Raw genomic sequence first — 13,744 nt, forward strand, 5'->3', positions numbered from 1 at the left:
GTGCTCCTTCCCCCTCCCCTACTCTCCTCTCTCCCCAAGAAGGGTAGGGAGAAAAGGAGGGCAAAGGAAAAAAAAAAAAACACTTGTGCATTGAGATAAAGGCATTTTAATAGAACAATAATGGAAAAGGAAAGTGACAATAATTAATGATATTAATAATGGTAAAAGAATATACAAGACACAAGTCACTCTCACCATTTGGTGAATTGGTTGCCCAGCCTGAGCAGAGATCATGAATCCCTCCCCCCTGGCCAACTCCCATTTATATTCTGAGAATGATGTCTATGGTATGGAATATTCCATTGGCCATTCCATTATTCTGTCTATGCTCCTTCCCAGCTTCTATGGAAAGCTGAAAAAAGTCCTTTACTAGTATAAACATCACCTAGCGATGAATAAAACAATATGCATTATTGACATTCTTTTCATACCAAATCTGAAAACACAGCAACCACTACAAGAAAATTAACTCTATCTCAGCTGTAAGCCGGAGATCACTTTGCTAAACGCAGGCTTTGGGAGAAGCAGAAAGTCCAGTTTAGACGTCCTCCTCCCCAAATCCCATTTCACTCTTCTCTCACACACCCATAAACTAAAGCAAACTCTCCTTCCAATATTGCCTACAGTTATTATTCTAACTCTTGTGATTCATTCATTCAATTCACTCACGCAACAGCATGAACATGCATTTGAAATGTAAGTACTAATCTTATAAAAACTATTGCTTGATAACTGAACGACTTATGGCCAAACAAAGGAACTACAATAAGAATGGTGATATGCACTGTCCTCTATGCATATAGTTCCATTTTCAAGTAACCATAAGTAGTGTATATAACAATGAAAGTTAAACTGAATAATGATTAAGAAAATTCACACCTCTTGCTGTCATTTTGATCATTAATTTCTATCTACTATCAGGAGTTAGGTGGAGGCAAACCCACACACTTTCATCCTTTCAGTTTTCTTTAGCACAATACCAGCTTTAACAAGGTATACGGTACCAGGTATTCAGTACAAGGTACACAATACAATTATGTATATTTTTTCACCTTTAGGCAGGAAAGCTTTTTCACTAGGTAATATTGAACAACTAGTATAGCAATAATTTTTGCACTAGACCCACACACTTCTTCAGAAATATAGATCTGTCTATGTATGTATTTATGTATGTATCTATCTATCTTGGAGTCAAACATGCAAGTCTTTTGTCCTCTCTACAGCATTTTTTCATGTTCGGCAAAACCAACTAACTTCACTTAACTTTTTTTTTTTTTTTAATAACTTTTCAGTTTTTACTCTTTTTGAATAATTTGAAAAACCTTAGGTAAATCTTGGTACTGACAAGTAAAACAACCGAGAAATAATTTTTAGAGAGAAATATTGGAGAAAATCATAGTGTTTATTTCAGTATGTAGGAACAATATAAATTCTATTAAAAACATTACATTTCCCAATTACCTTATTGGGTTTTGGATTAAAGGGAGAAGATTTGCCTTTCTAAAAGCCCCGTTTCTGGGAGCTGAATGAATCCTAAGGATTTTGGCTAGAACACAAAAGGGAGGTGGGAAAAGATAAATGAAACTAAAGCTCTTGATTTTGCAAATTATGTTCTTTCTTATAGCAGTTGAGTCAAAACATGTTTCTGAAGAATACTTAAATCTTGTAAATAGCCTGATTTTTTTGTTATGTCTTTATTTAAGCTGTCTTCCCCCACATCATTAATCTAACTCCTTAAATGCCCAGCTCCACTTTGAACCAAGCCTTTTAACAGTCATTAATTGTGATTTAGGTATAGCACATGAGGATTTTTGTATGTGTTCATGATATGAAAAACAAAGGCCAGCCATCTTCTGTACACCACCTATCTGAAGCCTAACATAACCTGGAGGGTGAATAAAGTGCCAGTATGATCCCACCATGCCAGGAAGGTCTCCCAGCTCCAGTTAGAGGAATATGTGGGACCTTATCTATGCCGTGAAAAAAAAACACCTGAGATTAGAAACCAGAGGTCTCTCCAGGTGCACTTTATTGCCCTCTACATTCCCCACCCACCACAGAAGCAGCTCTCACCACAGCAAAGGTTGTCCAAGTGGCGCGCGCCTCGGGGTAGCACCCCAGCAAGGGGCCCTCAGCTCGGAGCCTCTGTTTGCTCTTAGAAGTTTCAGCTCTTAAAACTGATAGCTGGAGCCACATTGCAGGTATTAACTGTACTTCACCTGTGTTGCAATCAAGGGCAAAAATGCACCTTTGCAATCTTAAACTTGTGCTTTTAAACAAGATGTTCCACCAGATTAACTGCAAGAGGAAACAGTTATAAGCTATGCACGCTTGTCCACACTGAGCCATGTAAGGTCAGCTTTAGTTGATAAGGATGAAGGTAAATTGTATTCCTTCAAAAACGGGGTACCTTACTTAGGGTACAATGAAGAAACAAACTGGATTTCGAAGGAGATGGCTATTGCTATTTATTTTCAATGTATTATTTTTTGTCATTTCAATGTATTATTTTTTGTCATTTCTGTCTATGAGAAGTTGAGCACTCATTGTAGTTATATAGTTGATCATATGAATAATCTCTAGGATTTAATATTAAAATGTTTTAATATAGTGATAAAAGTGGACTTGGCAGAAGTTCATAACAAAATGCAAGTGAAGAGGGTCCTGAAACACTCTCTCATATCCACAACATGCTCAGCGAGAAGGCTTCCCCTTTCTCTTGTGTTAATTAATGGGTTTTTATTATGGAAGTACATTTTTAGAAGGGCCTGAATGTAGCAATGTGATGGACTTGCAAATTTAAGATCAGGAAAACATGGCAGGAAGAGAAAGGTCTGGGGGAAAAAAAAAAAAAGGCGGAGGAAACTGGGCAGGTCACCTATGTTGATTTTGCTGGAAAAGCAAAAGCTGGATGTAGATCACACGGACAGGCACATGTGGAAGTGAGGCAGATGTTCAGGTCAGCAAGCAGCTTGTGCCCACGTCTGGGCAACTCCTGCCAACACATCTCAATCTCTGTTAATATGACCAAAACAACCAAGGGTGACACCTGTACACTTAATTGCTGCTTGAGTTCACGTCAAAATGATGCTCTGTCAAGCAAGCTCCATCTCACACGCGTGTGGTTAAAAAGCAACTCCTCTACAATCACCCCTGCAGGGCGGGTAGAAAAACCTAAAGAAAAAAATGAAATGAATTGTAGTTTACATTCGTTGAGCTGAAAAGAATGGATAGAGCTATGCCAGCTACAGCACCTTTTAAGATAGGCAAACCACACAGGCCTTTATATATTAGGAGTGAAATCCTGGTTTTATTGTAGCTTTCACAAAAATAAATTTTCGGAGTTGGCTTAAGGATTTTTTAATTGCAGGGGTTTTAATTTCTCTCTTTTTTTTATTTCAAGACATAAACATTTTAGTGTCCCATATGCACCTTGCGTCTAACTCAGCAAAAGCCTCAAGTCATTTGAAGACAAACTAGGTCTCACCATTATAGGAGGGGGAAAATAAAATAATAAAATAGCAAGCTATCAAAGCCCAGTTCTCATGGTAGACTTTGTTAAGAAAAAGGGAGGCTGAAGAAAGCAGTAGCTAACGAACAGAAGGCATGAATAGGGAAGCTTCTTTTTTTAGAGAAACCAGCCAGGATAGGCAGAGACAGAAGGGAAGGGTAGGGCAGGAAAGCAGTCTCCGGCAGCAAACCGAGTCAGGTCCTTGGGTGAATGAAGAGCTGTAGCTTGCACCCACTGACTATTGCAGTACATCAGTACATTTCCCAAGACCATTAACTTCTCAATTTATATGTGACATTCTTTTCAGTTAACCTGCTTGTAGGGTGGTATTGCCTGAAGGCCCCAAAGCATGTAGAAATTCCTGTCTGTTCTTAAAAAACACAAACCCCCTTGTAGCCCACTCTTTAACTCTCATGTTATCCAGGGAATGTGTCAATCCACAAGCTGTATATAGCTCGTCAGGCCAGTGTTTCTCAGTGGCCTGAAGGAACTGCTGACCAGGAGGCTTGATGCTCAGGTTAGCTGCAGGGCTGGTCACAGGACAGCCCGTAGCCCCGCTGATACTTACTGGTCAAACCTGGAAGCCTTCAAACCTTTTCCTCTTCTGCCTCAGTCTTTGAAAAGAGAGCAGCAAACGATGTGGTCTGCTGCTCTGCTGTAGGCTTCCACAGCGAAGCCTGGGCATGTCTCCTGTAAACTCAGTAAGAAGTAAGTAAATACTACTTACAGTGCAGTATATTTTAGGGATAAATATTTATACATGTGTTATTTCAACTTGAATAACAGAAGCAGTCAGCGGTGGGGCGTGAACAGGATTTGGTCTCCTGCATTTTGTGAAATGTTGTGTTAGATCTGGATTCTTCTAGTTCCTGCTAAGGGATGTGTGACACTAACAACCCCAAAGGACAAAAATGTGTGCAGGCACCAGTGGTACATGTTGTCCTAGCATCTCACAATTCACACAAAGTTGCCTGAGGAAAAACTACACAGAAGTGTGTCTTGCAACCTTGACTCATGTTTAGCAGAATAGGTAAGACATGCACTAGTTTCTGAAGCACAAAAGAGCACATGTCTGGCTTCAGACTCACTAACCCACATGGGAAAAAAAAAAAAAAGAGGAAAAAAATCTATCATGTGACACAAATAGCTGTCTTTCTGTTTGTTTCCCACACAGCTCTACTGAAACAAGTCTTTCAAGTCATCTTGTGGCAGACTCTTTTATGCAATACTCCATTAAATGTTTGTCAGATGAGGGTTGTTTCTACATCCTGTTTTTTCTGAAGTTGGTGCACTCCTCGTATGAAAATCCTGTTCCAGCTGTCTGCTTCTTTGAGACTGATAGAGCCAGGCTGCTTCCCTGAGCATATATCTGTCCCTCAGGCACTCTCTGGAGAACATGGAAGAGGTTTTGTAGTGAACTCTTTATTTTCCATCTCTCAAACAAACCTGCAGGAGTCCTTTTCCCTCATTTCACCCTTGTATGTTGCTGTGAGTTCAGATGATCTGGGACAAAGCCAAACAGAGGACACAAGTGACGCAGGCAGCGTCACAGAGTCAGCAGGTGTCTTCCCTGAAAAAAAAAATAATTCTTTTTATTCAGCAGACCAGGACAATTCCAGTCCCCTGAGCAGGTCCTAATGGAAAGTTCAAAGAGACTGCAGGAAGAGATTAACAGCCTCCAAACCCTGAAGTGCAGGGATCTTCTTTAAGATCACTTAAATAAATAGGGGAATAACAAGAACCAAGATATCAGGATGAGATACATGGATCTCAGATTTAGCTGTGGACCTCTACACACCGAATAGCACCTGTGAGGAGAAGAATTTCAGATGATCTCTTCATTAAGACAGGGATCATAACTACCTGATCTCTCTGAGACATTTTAGTAACTTCTTAAGACGGACCTGAGTAAATGTCAAGCTGGCACATAATATTGGCATTCCTGAAGAAGATGGAGGAGCAAGCCCGATGATGAATGGGAATGCCAGCTCCACACTTGTCCTCAGACTGAACATAGCTTTTCATTTCTGGAAATACTTCTCAAAAAGCCCCAGGGGCTTTACAATCCATATCTCTTCTCAGCTCAGACGTTTTCTGGGTGCAGTAATGAAAACATTGGCAAAGGTTTCACAAAGTACAGTGAGTGCTCTGTCTGCACCAGGAAGGAGAACCAGCTATTTCTTGATTTGGCATGGTTTTGTAGTCCTGGAAAGCCTTGCTGTTTTGTTTTGTGTTTTTTTTTTCCAGGCAAGGTTTCAGTAGGTCGCATAAAATATTTGGCAGGGTTCTTTTATGCTCACTTATGATCTGACATAAGCCCGCATGGCTCACACAAGTTGAGGGAGGGTAGGGGAAAGTTCTGGATTTCAGACAGTCTAGCTGACCCTAAGCTCTCCTGTAACACTTCCGCTGGCTAAACCAAGACTTTTGCAGATCTACTGTGCCTATCCACCAGCCTTTGAACTTAAGACTATATCTGAATACATTTTGGGGGTTGGAACTTGATGATCTTTAAGGTCCCTTCCAAATCTAACCATTCTATTATTCTATGATTCTATGATTCTATGATTTTAGTGTGTTAAAAAGAAACTTTTATTATAGGTCTATTTTTCTTACGGACAAACATTTTTAGGAGAGAATGGAAGGAAATCCCTTTGAAGCCTGTGACATTTCCTAGGACAATTAGCAGCAGTTAGTACCATTGCTATACATTGTTCCTCTCCAACTTATTTCAGCATATATTTTATAATTAGTCAAAATGCCCTACTGATCCAGAACTTGTGGGTAGTATCCAGTCATGGAGCCAGGGTGGCTCGGTTGTTTTATGCAAAAGCCAGGATGGAAAATCAAGTTTCTGATCCATAACCCCACTAGACAATAGCCTCAATAGAAAGTAATTTGCAACTACTCTGCTTCTGACAGATGAAAATACTGGCCTGAGAACAGCATGTGCTACTTGTAAGAGGCTGTAAGGACCATAGTCTTACACATAACCACGTGTACATTTCAAGCAGTTGCCTGAACAGCATTCCTTCCAGTTGCTTCAGTGGATACCCACAATATGGCCTGGGCAGCTTGGAGAGAGCAACTTAAAAAAGCTTCAATGTTCTTGTGGATACTTGACCAAAAACTAAAAATAAAAAAAAAAGAGAAAGAACCTAAAAAGCATCAGAGAGAAAGAAAGGTGCCTCAACTATCTATTTTGGCCCTACAGACTTGCACAGTGACTCCGCTGCTCTGGAGGACTTGTGGAGAACAGCCATGAGAGCTGTTTCATGGTATGTAAGTGGTTTGCTGTGAAGCTGGCCGAGATGCTTGTTCCTTGTGCATCACAGCAACCTTTTCCTGAAAATCCCACCAAAGAGATTACCTTCTTGAGGGTTTTAAACCATTCTGTGACCAAGCATGTGTCTACAGCTTACAGCTCCTGCTATTAAGGAAGTCTCAATCTCAGAGATACCCTCAGGTATCTCTGAGAGAGGTGCACAGTTTTTCTCTTTAGTCTTCTCTTTTTATGTTCGCTTTTCTTTTATTCAGGCGACGGGAGAGCACTCAGGACATCTCTCAGTTTCAAGAGCACTCTGAAAAAGATGGCAGTGTCATGGATGTTACCCCATAGCAGGGGTGACAGGCTTTAATTTTGTGGTCTTAGCTTTGGGCGTATAGCTCAGTTTCACAGCTGTTTCATGGGATTGCTCACCTTCTGCACTGGGACACTGGATGACCCTCTCCCCCTGCTCCGGACATCAGGGTATGAACATTTCCTGGCTGAAAACAGGGAACTGTTGCTCCTGGGAGGGAGAAACTCTCTGGGGGCTACACATCTGACCTTTGTAAAGCTTTGCAAGGTTGCTTTCCTCCGAATTACCAGATCTTTCTAGATCACTGTGTGCTTGCATACCACGTCTGAGAGCAAGAAACAGTACACTATTAATTAGCACTTGCACCATTAACCTATGCCTATTTTAGCTTATGCTACATTTCACAGCAATATAGTCTATACGGGGACTACCCTGCCCAAGGAGGAACAGATTAAGACCTCCATCCTCAGTCTGCTGGGTATGGGTTACATATTCCACTCACTTACCTCTGGGCAAGCTATACCTGTTCTTATCAGGATAGTCTGCTTACGCAGGTGGACAGATAGACAATCCTACCTAACTTACTGGGCTTGCACCACAAGTCCTTCCTGGCTGTAAAGGCTGACTTGTCTGCTTATGTCCTCCAGGAACTTGGCATTGCCCCTCCTTCACAAGACAAGCAGGTTAACCCCAGCCAACTGAAATTATTTTTGCCAGCCTGCTTTCTTCCTTCTTAACCTCTGAAGAAGGTTCGAAGATCTGAAGAATCTGTTAAAGGACTAAAGGGAGGAGTATTGCTGGTCCTTCTGGGAGCCCTTTGAGGACGATGGTGAAGTGCCTCCATGCAGAAACACTGGTACTAGGCTTACCTGTTCACGTGCAAATGTGTGAAGCCTCACCACAGTCAAACCCCACTGCTGCTGCACCATTTGGACAGATAGTCTGGATGTCCCATCTAGGTAGCAGTCTAGGGAAAGAGGCCCATTGCCCAGGAGACTATTAGGACAGGATCCTCCCTGTCTTGTGGGACAGGAGGTGTGTCTTTATACTGCTTCCTGCTCTCACTATTATATTTTTTTTTGTAGCTTTTGTAGCCCCACCACATAGTGCTACAATTTTTGGATTAGTACAGAGAGGTTGCATTCATCGAGCTATTATGGGTGCACAGTATGCAGGAGACCCTGTGGCCTCTTTGAAGTCTTTTTATAAGTGACTGACTCTGAATGTTTGAAAGTCAATCGGTTTGTGCTGAATGAAATGATTAATGGGCATCTGGGCTAATTTGTCACCTTTAGCATATCTAAGACAAAAATTGCAAGTCTTCTCAACTAGAGCTCAAACAAGTGGCATCTTGCTGAGGTACAGGCACTCTTCTGAATTGCTAGCTCCATACCTTCCCTTCTGGGGCATATCAGAAGCTGCTAAAGGTCTGGCTATTTTGTGGATTCTTTGCCTGAAGGTCATCTAACAGTTCCCAACACTTGCAAGGTAAATTCCTCCCTGGGTCTCAACTCTGATCTCTGCAAGGACACCAGGAAAATCATGTTTTCTGTGTGGAATCCTATAGTTCTCGTTTTAAATGCAGTCCAATCTTAAAAGACTGTGTATTGACTAGGATTATCTAACAAATCTGACTGGTATCAAGACACATGAATAAGAGTAGAATAACTTTATAATTTTAAGAGGATTACTTTGTATTTATAAACCATAGGAAAAACCTATTAAAACCCCCCAACCCTCCCAAGTATTGCCAACATCTATGGCATGCACTATGGTGAGGTGTGCACCTTAGCTGTTCCTGACACTCCTTGAGAGATTATCAGGCTATGCAACCCACCACCCTTTGGATTACTTTCCAAGGTCTGAACCTTCATGTATTTACCAGTTGGCCCTCCCAGCTCCTGTGCTGGTGCTCTGGCGATCAGACAACCTTCCCGGGAACACGCCTTGAGGGCTCAGGAAGTGGTAGGACACGAAAGCTCTGAGCTCTTGCGTCACTTCTGAAGAACTCGTTCCCTCCTGAGCAGCAGTCTGAAGTTATAACTGTCTCTCTCCCGCTTCGGCACAGCCAGTTTAAGATGAGGTCAACTCCTTGTTTTCATACAATAGGCACCTTGCAGCATTCACTCTCCTTTCAAAGGTGTGAGTATCCTGTTTATCAGGCTGGAGTAGTTCAGTAGAACTACTAGAAGTTCACTAGAAACAGGGCAAAGGGTGTTTTTGTCTTGAAGATGCAACAACAGAGGAGAGAAAATAAAACAAGGTAATGTTTTCACTTATTGTATAGTTAATATTAACAGTTGCAACGTGCATAGACAGAAGTAGAGATCAAACAAAAACAGAGCCATTAATAAAGGTGCAAAATAAATGAAAATGACAAAAAAAATAATTCTCATTAGATATTTACAATGTGCCTCCCGCAAAATCTGAATAAGAGAGGACTATCTGGAAGTAGACTTTAAAAAAATAAAACAGGAAATGGAAATCCAACTCTCCCAAAACTATCATAACCCAGTCGGTTCAGATACTTGTTATCTATGGGATTAGGTAGCAACGTAACAGCAAAAAAACAAAGTGGCAATATTAATCCATTCCAGATACAGGAGTACCTTGTCTCACAATCATTTTACACTCCTTAAGGAAAGGTTCTGGTGATATTCCATGCATTCTAGGGTACTGCAGTGCCTGTATCTCTGTCTGGCCGGCTACGCGTGCAGTCAATAGCAACACAAGCTGGAGGCTGGAGTAATACATTAACACTGTTAGAGAGGTGAAGCTTTGCAAACAGTGGGATGAATTGAATAGAATCATGTGAAAAGTGGAACCCGCCAACAAATTTCAGAAAGGTGGAAAGTGCTTGTCTGAATGATAGAAAAAGATTGGGAAGAAGGGAAATTTAGTCTAGCATAACAGGCACATTAGCAAAATGGTAGGAAAAAGTCCAGGAACGTGTTAATAAAATTAACTATCCGTTGATCTACTTCTGTTACTTGTCTTCCATCTGTGCCCTCTCTTCTGTTTTTCTTTTCAAAACCTATGCAGACAGACAGCAGGATAATCAGCATTTTGCAAAGAAACTCTGTAAGCCCCACTTGGCTAATTAGTAATAGTGATACAGCATCAAGATCTAAAGCATAGGCTTTGTCAGCTTTGGATATTTATGGAAATACACATTTCCCAAGGCCATTTTCTACAGTGTGCATGCAATGTTGTCTAAGCGTTTTTCACTGTACCTATACCTTGAGCAGTTTTAAGCAAAACAGCAGTGAAGATGCCAGCTGTAGCTGGTATTTGTTTTATAAGGACTGTTGCTGTTGTTACTACAGAGGTATTTAGGAGAAGAGGTCCATCACCAGCAGAAACTTGTATTAACCAGCTTGTACTGCTTTCTCAGGATGGGTTCAAATTACCTTCTGAAAATTGCTCACCAGGTGGCTGTACAGGAGTTTGATGACCTATGTCCAGTCAATCCCAGAGAAAACAAATACTTCCAGCTGGCTTCTTTTAGCTTTATATGAAGCTTTGACATGTTTCAGAGTGGTTGGGATTTGAAGAACAGAACTAGCAAGAAAAAGTTTGGTAAGTAAGTGAAAAAAAAAAAAAGTAAGAAAAAGCAGTTAAACCAGCATTGGGATTTCCTGTTCAAAATTTTTTGTGCTTAATGCCAAAGCGTTGGCAATTAAGTAAAGCTAGAATTAAAGCAACAGTCTTTCACCTCTTGGAGGAAAACAGAAATGCCATGGTTCTCACTATTCACCAGGAAGGATCTGTTTTCTCGTGCCGCCTTCTCTAAAGATAAGAAGCATTTTGGCTTTGGTTTATTTGCTCCTTCAAATACAAGACTTCTTTACATAGGCAGCAGGCAAGCAAACACAGTCCTTTCTTAAAGAATTAACGTAGCCAAAATAAACCAGTGAAGAATGTAAGACCTAAATTAAGAACGATGAAGTAAGAGGAAGAAATGTAAACATATTTTAGTCATTAATGAGGAAAATGTAGCAAGCAGTAAGAGATCCGATTGTGTGATGTTCTACTACAGGTTAATAAATTTTATACTGAAATGTGGAGTATTGGTAACTGTGATTCAGAAATAATTTCAGAAATCACAATTTTTTCTCCACTCCAAAATACATTCACATTGCAAATAGGGCTTCATTAACCTACTTCAGTTAAAATAATAATAATAAAAAAAGTCAAGGAAATAACTGAACATACTGGAGTCAAACTGTGAAGTCTTGCCTTACTCACAACCATAAAGTTATCCCGTGACACGTAATGGACAAAACAGCTAGGTGTTTCCACAGAAAGCACAGCTTCCTGAAAGTCAAAAAACTGCAGAAGTCCTCTCATCAGAAGTATTTGTTCAGAAGTACAATAAAAGAAACTGAAATCTTGTATTTGCATAAGCAAAGAGCACTTTCTCGTAATTGCAATTAAATACATTTTTTTCCTGAATTAATTGCTGGCTTGCTGAAGAATATAAGCTGGTGAAACTGAACTGTATTTTCACTTGCAGCATGCCTGCATCCAGTGAACTGGATCAGCATTTTGTTTGTGTCCAAACAGTGATTTACAGTTTTCTGACTTCATCTGCACAGTTTATCATGGAATTAAAACAATGTCCAATTGTTGATAAAAATCAAGTACTCATACCCACTGCAGGAACAGACCATAAAAGCTTGCCTAGCTGCAGGTAAATATAAAGAGGACACTTTATTGTTACTCTTTTATAACAGGTTAATCAACAAGTCTCCAAGCACTTTTACAAATATTTGGTTAAATGTGAAAATAGCTAGACGACTCCTGATGATGCATACCATTAATTCCCTCTTACAGAGCAAGAATCGGAGGCAGATGGAAAGAAGCTTCTCAAAGTTATACAGCAAATCTGGAGTTGAATTAGGATTGAAAGTGAAAAAAAAACGCAAACTCTTTATTATTATTCAGACAAACAAAAGGCAATTCTTTTCAGACACAATTTATCTCTGGTCATCTCACACAGGTATTCAGGAAATTCAGCTGTTCAAAAGATCCTGTTCCTTTTTTTTTTTTAATTACTTCTGTGCCATAGAATTATTACCAAATATATGAAAATCAGTGGTCTTCCTGGATCTATAAAACACAAGTTATTTGTTAATATAAGAAGTCATGAGTAACAATCAATGTCTTAAAAACAATTTATAATTAAGTGATCAGTTTAGAAGATCTGGCTCCACTAAATCAATGTCCCTTTGGGGTTCTAATTATAAAAAAAAAAAATCTTAATATAAAATTTATTGTGGGGTTTTTTTATTTTTATTTTCTCAATCAGTATTTTTCTGTATGCATCAGCAAAACCAAATGCATTTGTTTCTAATTTCTAGTGAAACACATTTCTGTCACTAATTGTTCAAAGCCAATAGCATAAAAATTGAGTAATTTTCCTTTTGAAAATTCATAGTAAATAGAATATTTTAAAAGGTAAGTCAAAACTTATTTGTGTGATTTCTTTTTATAAGAACAGTGGGATCAGTCTGCACCGAAACCCATATTCACTGACACATTGTAGTTGCTTCAGGCCTGTTTGCTGGCACAAGAGTAACTATAAACCCAGTTTTAATGGCTGAGTTGTTTGGATTTATGGCTGCTTTGTGTTACAAGTGCAGGACAAAACTAACAACCAGACCAGTGAAAAAAAGAGTATCAGGAAAAAATCGTACTATAACTTAAAGTCGTTGTTCATTTCTGTGCCACAAGAGTAGAATTATTTTAATGTGGGTAGCCGGTCAAGTTTGTAGGTCAAGTTCTATACTGATATAGGAAAATACAGCTGCATTTACATGGTACACGCAGAAAAATCCAATAGAAAGCGGTGTTTGAATTTTTATTCTCTCGTGTTTTATAATAACAGACAAGAAACCCATTGAAACAAGAGGCACCTTAAGGAAAGTTAAGGTCACTTATTATTTCTATCAGTTTTTTTCCTCTGGGAGAGAGCAAAGAATTTCATAACTCTGAGACATTCCTTATCTCTAGACTAGACTCTAGGCTAAACTGAGAGCAAAAAGAAAAAAAGTAAATGAGAATCAAGAAGAGCTGGCCAATTTTCTGTTTTTCCATCTGTATAGGGCTTGAAACTCCTGAAATAGTTTCTTAAAGGCTGCAAAAGAAGCGAGAATGTTCACAGGGACCCACCTTCCTAATCTGCAGGCACATGAGACCCTCTCCTAGTTCCCAGATAACAGGGTAATTGGTTTAAGGAGTTGTGTTTTTTCAGCATATTTAGTTAATACCATAACAAAGGACTACTTCCTAATTCACAGGCATTCAGGAGTTAGGAAAAAAAGAAAAAAAAAAAGGTTTTTGAAGATGTCTGCCCATCTATTTTGATTTTCAAATATACCTGCAGCAGGTAAATTTATGTGTGTGTATTCTTGGTAATAGCAGCAGATGCAAATGTACTTCCAAAGTCAACATACATTTAGTTTAAGCTTAGTTATTAAATGACTAATTAAGTTCCCAGGTTTGATGTAGTTTTATGGGTGAGTGCATAACTGTAGCGCCTGTCGTAAAGTGTCAACCAAGAGAGAGCTTTCTCTCATGGTACTGGTGGAAAGAAAAAATGCATGGAGGATTCTACTGCAGTAGGGCATAACGAGATATTTGGTGCTTA

The sequence above is a fragment of the Calidris pugnax genome, unplaced genomic scaffold, assembly GCF_001431845.1.
Source record: "Calidris pugnax isolate Ruff unplaced genomic scaffold, ASM143184v1 scaffold25, whole genome shotgun sequence".
Taxonomy (NCBI): Eukaryota; Metazoa; Chordata; class Aves; order Charadriiformes; family Scolopacidae; genus Calidris; species Calidris pugnax.